This window comes from Saccoglossus kowalevskii, chromosome 1, assembly GCF_978046115.1.
Source record: "Saccoglossus kowalevskii chromosome 1, keSacKowa6.1, whole genome shotgun sequence".
Lineage (NCBI taxonomy): Eukaryota > Metazoa > Hemichordata > Enteropneusta > Harrimaniidae > Saccoglossus > Saccoglossus kowalevskii.
Window position 1 is genome coordinate 44,463,877 of NC_140641.1, and position 8,956 is coordinate 44,472,832.

The 8,956-nt window shown below is 33.1% G+C and overlaps 1 long non-coding RNA gene across 1 annotated transcript; it reads left to right on the forward strand.

Moving 5' to 3' along the window:
- Positions 1-8,025: 8,025 nt before the first annotated feature.
- LOC146750919 (uncharacterized) lies at positions 8,026-8,691 on the forward strand. The gene is made up of 2 exons (XR_014928841.1): positions 8,026-8,171; positions 8,449-8,691. It is a non-coding gene; the product is annotated as an uncharacterized LOC146750919 (long non-coding RNA).
- The last annotated feature ends 265 nt before the right edge of the window (positions 8,692-8,956 follow it).

An 8,956-nucleotide genomic window follows, 5' to 3' on the forward strand; every position in this document is an offset into this window, starting at 1 on the left:
ATCAGCTATGTTACCAGTTAACCTGAAGTCAGATAGTGCATATCGGCTATGTTACCAGTTAACATAAAGTCACATAGTGCATATCAGCTATGTTACCAGTTAACATAAAGTCAGATAGTTTAGATCAGTTATGTTACCAGTTAACATAAAGTCAGATAGTGTAGATCAGTTATGTTACCAGTTAACATAAAGTCAGATAGTGCATATCAGCTATGTTACCAGTTAACATAAAGTCAGATAGTGTAGATCAGTTATGTTACCAGTTAACATAAAGTCAGATAGTGCATGTCAGCTATGTTACCAGTTAACATAAAGTCAGATAGTGTAGACCAGTTATGTTACCAGTTAACATGAAGTCAGATAGTGTAGATCAGTTATGTTACCAGTTAACATAAAGTCAGATAGTGCATATCAGCTATGTTACCAGTTAACATAAAGTCAGATAGTGTAGATCAGTTATGTTATCAGTTAACATGAAGTCAGATAGTGCATATCAGCTATGTTACCAGTTAACATAAAGTCAGATAGTGCATATCAGCTATGTTACCAGTTAACATAAAGTTAGATAGTGTAGATCAGTTATGTTACCAGTTAACATAAAGTCAGATAGTGCATATCGGCTATGTTACCAGTTAACATAAAGTCAGATAGTGCATATCGGCTTTGTTATCAGTTAACATAAAGTCAGATAGTGCATATCAGTTATGTTAGCAGTTAACATAAAGTCAGATAGTGCATATCAGCTATGTTGCCAGTTAACATAAAGTCAGATAGTGCATATCAGCTATGTTACCAGTTAACATAAAGTCAGATAGTGCATATCGGCTATGTTACCAGTTAACATAAAGTCAGATAGTGCATATCGGCTATGTTACCAGTTAACATAAAGTCAGATAGTGCATATCGGCTATGTTACCAGTTAACATAAAGTCAGATAGTGCATATCGGCTATGTTACCAGTTAACATAATGTCAGATAGTGCATATCGGCTATGTTACCAGTTAACATAAAGTCAGATAATGTATATCAGTTATGTTACCAGTTAATGTAAAGTCAGATAGTGTATATCAGCTATGTTACCAGTTAACGTAAAGTCAGATTGTGCATATCAGTTATGTTACCTGTTAACATAAAGTCAGATAGTGCATATCGGCTATGTTACCAGTTAACGTAAAGTCAGATTGTGCATATCAGTTATGTTACCAGTTAACATAAAGTCAGATAGTGTTGATCAGTTATGTTACCAGTTAACATAAAGTCAGATAGTGCATATCGGCTATGTTACCAGTTAACATAAAGTCAGATAGTGCATATCGGCTATGTTACCAGTTAACATAAAGTCAAATAGTGCATATCGGCTATGTTACCAGTTAACATAAAGTCAGATAGTGCATATCAGTTATGTTACCAGTAAACATAAAGTCAGATAGTGCATATCAGTTATGTTACCAGTTAACATAAAGTCAGATAGTGTATATCAGTTATGTTACCAGTTAACATAAAGTCAGATAATGTATATCAGTTATGTTACCAGTTAACATAAAGTCAGATAGTTTATATCAGCTATGTTACCAGTTAACGTAAAGTCAGATTGTGCATATCAGTTATGTTACCAGTTAACAAAAAGTCAGATAGTGCATATCGGTTATGTTACCAGTTAACATAAAGTCAGATAGTGCATATCAGTTATGTTACCAGTTAACATGAAGTCAGATAGTGTAGATCAGTTATGTTACCAGTTAACATAAAGTCAGATAGTGTAGATCAGTTATGTTACCAGTTAACAAAAAGTCAGATAGTGCATATCGGCTATGTTACCAGTTAACATAAAGTCAGATAGAGTATATCAGTTATGTTACCAGTTAACATGAAGTCAGATAGTGTAGATCAGTTATGTTACCAGTTAACATAAAGTCAGATAGTGTAGATCAGTTATGTTACCAGTTAACATAAAGTCAGATAGTGCATATCGGCTATGATACCAGTTAACATAAAGTCAGATAGCGCATATCAGCTATGTTACCAGTTAACATGAAGTCAGATAGTGTAGATCAGTTATGTTACCAGTTAACATGAAGTCAGATAGTTTAGATCAGTTATGTTACCAGTTAACATAAAGTCAGATAGTGTAGATCAGTTATGTTACCAGTCAACATAAAGTCAGATAGTGCATATCAGCTATGTTGCCAGTTAACATAAAGTCAGATAAAGTATATCAGTTATGTTACCAGTTAACATAAAGTCAGATAGTGTAGATCAGTTATGTTACCAGTTAACATAAAGTCAGATAGTGCATATCGGCTATGTTACCAGTTAACATAAAGTCAGATAGTGCATATCAGCTATGTTACCAGTTAACATAAAGTCAGATAGTGCATATCAGCTATGTTACCAGTTAACATAAAGTCAGATAGTGCATATCGGCTATGTTACCAGTTAACATAAAGTCAGATAGTGTAGATCAGTTATGTTACCAGATAACATAAAGTCAGATAGTGCATATCAGCTATGTTACCAGTTAACATAAAGTCAGATAGTGCATATCGGCTATGTTACCAGTTAACATAAAGTCAGATAGTGCATATCAGCTATGTTACCAGTTAACATAAAGTCAGATAGTGCATATCGGCTATGTTACCAGTTAACATAAAATCAGATAGTGCATATCAGTTATGTTACAAGTTAACATAAAGTCAGATAGTGCATATCGGCTATGTTACCAGTTAACTTAAAGTCAGATAGTGCATATCAGTTATGTTACCAGTTAACATAAAGTCAGATAGTGTATATCAGTTATGTTACCAGTTAACATAAAGTCAGATAATGTATATCAGTTATGTTACCAGTTAACGTAAAGTCAGATAGTGTATATCAGCTATGTTACCAGTTAACATAAAGTCAGATAGTCTATATCAGCTATGTTACCAGTTAACGTAAAGTCAGATTGTGCATATCAGTTATGTTACCAGTTAACATAAAATCAGATAGTGTAGATCAGTTATGTTACCAGTTAACATAAAGTCAGATAGTGTAGATCAGTTATGTTACCAGTTAACAAAAAGTCAGATAGTGCATATCGGCTATGTTACCAGTTAATATAAAGTCAGATAGTGCATATCAGTTATGTTACCAGTTAACATGAAGTCAGATAGTGTAGATCAGTTACGTTACCAGTTAACATAAAGTCAGATAGTGTAGATAAGTTATGTTACCAGTTAACATTAAGTCAGATAGTGCATATCGGCTATGTTACCAGTTAACATAAAGTCACATAGTGCATATCAGCTATGTTACCAGTTAACATGAAGTCAGATAGTGTAGATCAGTTATGATACCAGTTAACATGAAGTCAGATAGTTTAGATCAGTTATGTTACCAGTTAACATAAAGTCAGATAGTGTAGATCAGTTATGTTACCAGTTAACATAAAGTTAGATAGTGTAGATCAGTTATGTTACCAGTTAACATAAAGTCAGATAGTGCATATCGGCTATGTTACCAGTTAACATTAAGTCAGATAGTGCATATCGGCTTTGTTACCAGTTAACATGAAGTCAGATAGTGTAGATCAGTTATGTTACCAGTTAACATGAAGTCAGATAGTGCATATCAGCTATGTTACCAGTTAACATAAAGTCAGATAGTGTAGATCAGTTATGTTATCAGTTAACATGAAGTCAGATAGTGCATATCAGCTATGTTACCAGTTAACATAAAGTCAGATAGTGCATATCAGCTATGTTACCAGTTAACATAAAGTTAGATAGTGTAGATCAGTTATGTTACAAGTTAACATAAAGTCAGATAGTGCATATCGGCTATGTTACCAGTTAACATAAAGTCAGATAGTGCATATCGGCTTTGTTATCAGTTAACATAAAGTCAGATAGTGCATATCAGTTATGTTAGCAGTTAACATAAAGTCAGATAGTGCATATCAGCTATGTTACCAGTTAACATAAAGTCAGATAGAGCATATCAGCTATGTTACCAGTTAACATAAAGTCAGATAGTGCATATCAGCTATGTTACCAGTTAACATAAAGTCAGATAGTGCATATCGGCTATGTTACCAGTTAACATAAAGTCAGATAGTTTAGATCAGTTATGTTACCAGATAACATAAAGTCAGATAGTGCATATCAGCTATGTTACCAGTTAACATAAAGTCAGATAGTGCATATCGGCTATGTTACCAGTTAACATAAAGTCAGATAGTGCATATCAGCTATGTTACCAGTTAACATAAAGTCAGATAGTGCATATCGGCTATGTTACCAGTTAACATAAAATCAGATAGTGCATATCAGTTATGTTACAAGTTAACATAAAGTCAGATAGTGCATATCGGCTATGTTACCAGTTAACATAAAGTCAGATAGTGCATATCAGTTATGTTACCAGTTAACATAAAGTCAGATAGTGTATATCAGTTATGTTACCAGTTAACATAAAGTCAGATAATGTATATCAGTTATGTTACCAGTTAACATAAAGTCAGATAGTCTATATCAGCTATGTTACCAGTTAACGTAAAGTCAGATTGTGCATATCAGTTATGTTACCAGTTAACATAAAATCAGATAGTGTAGATCAGTTATGTTACCAGTTAACATAAAGTCAGATAGTGTAGATCAGTTATGTTACCAGTTAACAAAAAGTCAGATAGTGCATATCGGCAATGTTACCAGTTAATATAAAGTCAGATAGTGCATATCAGTTATGTTACCAGTTAACATGAAGTCAGATAGTGTAGGTCAGTTACGTTACCAGTTAACATAAAGTCAGATAGTGTAGATCAGTTATGTTACCAGTTAACATAAAGTCAGATAGTGCATATCGGCTATGTTACCAGTTAACATAAAACAGCGTCCGGATTACTTTCGGAAATTCCGTCGCGTTTCGGAAAGTTTTAATTTTCAAAACTTTTGAATATTTATTTGTGCTTTTAGGTTAGTGAGAAGGTTATAATAATTCTTCATTTCACTTTAACACTGTTTTTACACCCCTCAGACCCCTTTAAAAAGTCACTTCTGGCCATTATAATGGCCACTATTTTCTTAATGGCCAGAGTATTGACCAGAATTTTTTAAGTGGCCAAAATATTTACCAGTGTTTTTAAAATGGTGGTTTTAATGACCCATGTTTTTTATACTGGTCAGAATAATTACAATTGCTTTTTAAATGATGGAGTTGATGAACATTTTTTTTTATGGGCAGTATAATGGTCATTTTATTTTTCATTACATACATAAAATGACCAGTATTTTTGTTCATGTCTCTAAATATAATGGCCCAGAAAACAGCCTCAATATACGTGTGGAAATTTATTTTTCCCAAGTTTCACTGGCGCTTCCAAGTACACTTAAATGAAATTTCGCGAATATTGCCTCGATCCCCAGTGAAATTTCATAGTAACGCTGATGCCAGTGACTGCTGGTGGACTGCATAACCTGCGGAGTATTTAGATGGTGTTGAATCATAGGACGATTGCAGTACTGCAACTGGCACATCAAGGTATGAATTTGTAATTATTTTACCATTTTACAATGACTTCAATACAATATTAGATACTTTTGTTGTTGTTTATGTAGCAGGATAGTCTTTTGGGGCTTTCGTTTTTGTTCAGTCATGGCACACTGTGTAAGTAATGCTTCATTATTATTCATAATTGTCAAACAACAAGCTCAAGTAGGTGTTAATGAGGATTAGCTCCTATGTTTGTTAATACAAGAAAAGTATAAACAAAATTTATTTCCAACTCCTGAAATCTGCAAAAAAACATCAACGTAAATTTGTTTCCAGTCATGGCAATGTTTTCAAATTATTTTAATAAAATAATTTAACTGACTGCAAAATGTTTGTTTTTTTTAAATTTTTGAAGACTATGTATATTGTTTTTTTTTTCTCTTCAGACAATACGAGCAATAGTGTACTGTACACTGGGAAATCTAATTTAGTAATCATGTATTAACTATACATGTATATATTATGCCCATAACATCAAATACCATACAGAATCCCTTTTTCCTGTAAACTAGTATAGATGTGTCTACAGTGTGCAACAGTTCATTTTTCTTTGCGCACAAAAGAAAAAAGTAAAACTCATACTCAAAATAACTTTTAATTTAGCATGGATTTAAACTAAATTTCAATTGAATCTAATATTCTTTGCTCATCTTTGATTTGATTTGAATGAGTTGTAGAGATCAATATAAAGGGGAAGTGAATCTTAATGTATGCACCTAAGGTAGAAATAAACAGAAGACACTTATTCGTAGATTCACGTAGAGCTCTTTAGCAAAGGCTAAGAGGTCCAATACCTTAACCTGTGCTAAAAAAAATGTGCATGAATACAGGCTAAGAAATACTAGGTACAGAGTAAATCTGGTCAGTCCAAAGCCTTAGCACAGGCAAAACAAAACATGCATGAACGCTTAGCTCGGCTAAAAAAACCATTGTATTTAATGTTCATTTAGGAGATTTACTACTATATTCATAACTTTTTATTTTGGTGTGCCATTTCCTGCATGACAATCAACGCTAACACATATAGAGAGATTGACTCAAGAAAAAATGTACCGATGATGAGATACTGTGCTACTTCCTGAATTTCTGAATTTGCTTTGGTATTGTTTTATAGCTGTAGAACTAACCTTCCTACTTACTCTTACTGAGCACTCATAGTTAAAATTTCTGAAGATTTTGCCTATTCTTAATAAGTTTGGGCGTTCCTTACCACGTGCTAACCATTGTTTCCTTCTGTGCATGAACTCAAACATATGAGATTAGCTTAAATCTTAGCCCGTACTTTGTGTAGCATGAACACTACTTTTGAAGATACAGGGGGCAAATGGGCGAGACTTAAACAAAATATAATGAAGGTGTAATATGCAGTCAGTAAATGTCCTAGGCATTTCTGGGTCAGCCAAATTGATCATGGATACTCTTGCTCAACTTGGACAAAAAAATATTTAGTCTATATAATGGTACTTAAATCATAGACCTTAGAGAACAGGGACATGCTACTGTGGCTACCCCTTTCATGTAACCTTAGTTATAATCCCCCTACCCAAATTAACACCTTAGAGAAACTGATAATAAATCTATGTCAACACCACTGTTACATCTTCTCCTGTTTCATAAGCCAAACATGGCTGCCAGGGTGTAGCTACACAAAATGAGACAATTTTGTGGTTGGAATATAATCAGAAAAATTAAATTTGATCAAAACTTGAATAGCCAAGTCCATTCTATTGATGCGAGTGAAACTAAAAATTAACAATTTTTATTCCACTATGAAATCAGGAAAGGGAAACAAAAATGGTAAGTTTTCTCTGCAAGGAAACAAAACTGCCTAGAAGTAAACAATGACCTGTGGAAATTTGTGTCATTATAGCAAGTGGATTTTTCATCATATTTAGAACAGATATAGCATAGTGCACTTGTTATACACTGACTAATGGGAATACTAGTAAAAACTGTTTCAGATGTATAAATCTTCTAGGTACATGTATATGTATTAATGAGATTATACAGGAGGTTATAACCCACATTGCACATTGTCTCAGACAGAAGTTGCATGACCCTGTTTTCTAAGGTCATGCTTAAATCATAACCATCTGAATACTATTATTTCACTTTTCAAACTAAACTGTTTTTATATTTTTAATATCATTTTTTTGATTTTGAAAAAAATATATAGAAACAATATTACACTTAACATAATTACTCTATTAGCAGCACATGCACTTAGGTAAATTACAGGGATCTTCAATGGTCGAAATATGTAATATTTTCATGATTTAGTATCCACAAATATAATTTTAGAGCAAATATGGTATTGTATTGGATCATAATTATAATACAATTATTTATTTTGTGAAAGTACCTGGGGATCGATGAAGTTGTACATGCATGGTGGCATTCCCATTGTGGAGGGACTCTATAATTTTGTATGTACGTAGCTTCCTACTTTGAAAGACAAAATCATGCAGCTGCATTGTTACATAACATTCTTTTGTCTCTTGTAGGAAGTTAAATCCCCCTATTGTTCTCAGAAATTAGGTTCCCAAGTACAGCAATGTACTGTCCACAGAGGGACTGTGTACTGTCCTAGTCTCTCAAGAGATGAACTGTGTGTATATATGGCACAACCCCTAATATATTCGGTTAGGAAACAATTTGATGTTATTCTGTTTTATTTGATATTTATATTTTTTCAATCAGAATGTACCGAGTATCATTTTTTGGAAGTATATCTGAGTTGCATAGGGGAGAAATTAACATATCACAAGATGTCATTTTATCAACATTGCTACTTGTGAGGACAGAAATATGCCAGCATACACAGACACCACAAACATTTGTTTCCAAAATTGGTTACAAAGTGTATTAATTAGAAACTGGTCATTGTAAGCTAATAGCAATCTGAATTATTTTTTGCAGATAATGACAATTTAAAAAAAGGAAATACTATATAAATGGAACGTAAGAAGTTGAAGAACCAGAATTTATGGACGTTAAGGGAAAAAAAAGTTTAACCAGTATTGATGGATGCAATGGTTTAGCATTTGCATGTTTATCAGTTTTACATTTGCACACAGATTTTGAAAGTTCCAAGTGTGTAGAGTTACTGTACATTCCTTTTTTTATGTTTTCCCTCAAATAAAAATGACATCTTTCAACTGGTATTTCATGATTTTCAGCTATCTTATATAGTTCTTCTTGCTGACCCTTTTGTACACACCCACACTCACTCCACAATCTTTCATCTTCTTAATAATAATTAACAGGAAAATATTACTGAAAAAATCCTGTAGAGATCAAAAACATGAACAAATTTGACACGCCTACATCTTTGAGAAAAAATATTTTACACTAGAAAAAGAATAGCACAAAAACAAAGAGGAGAAAAAACATTTTGCACAGCCCCCTCCTTAAGCTAATCGCCTCT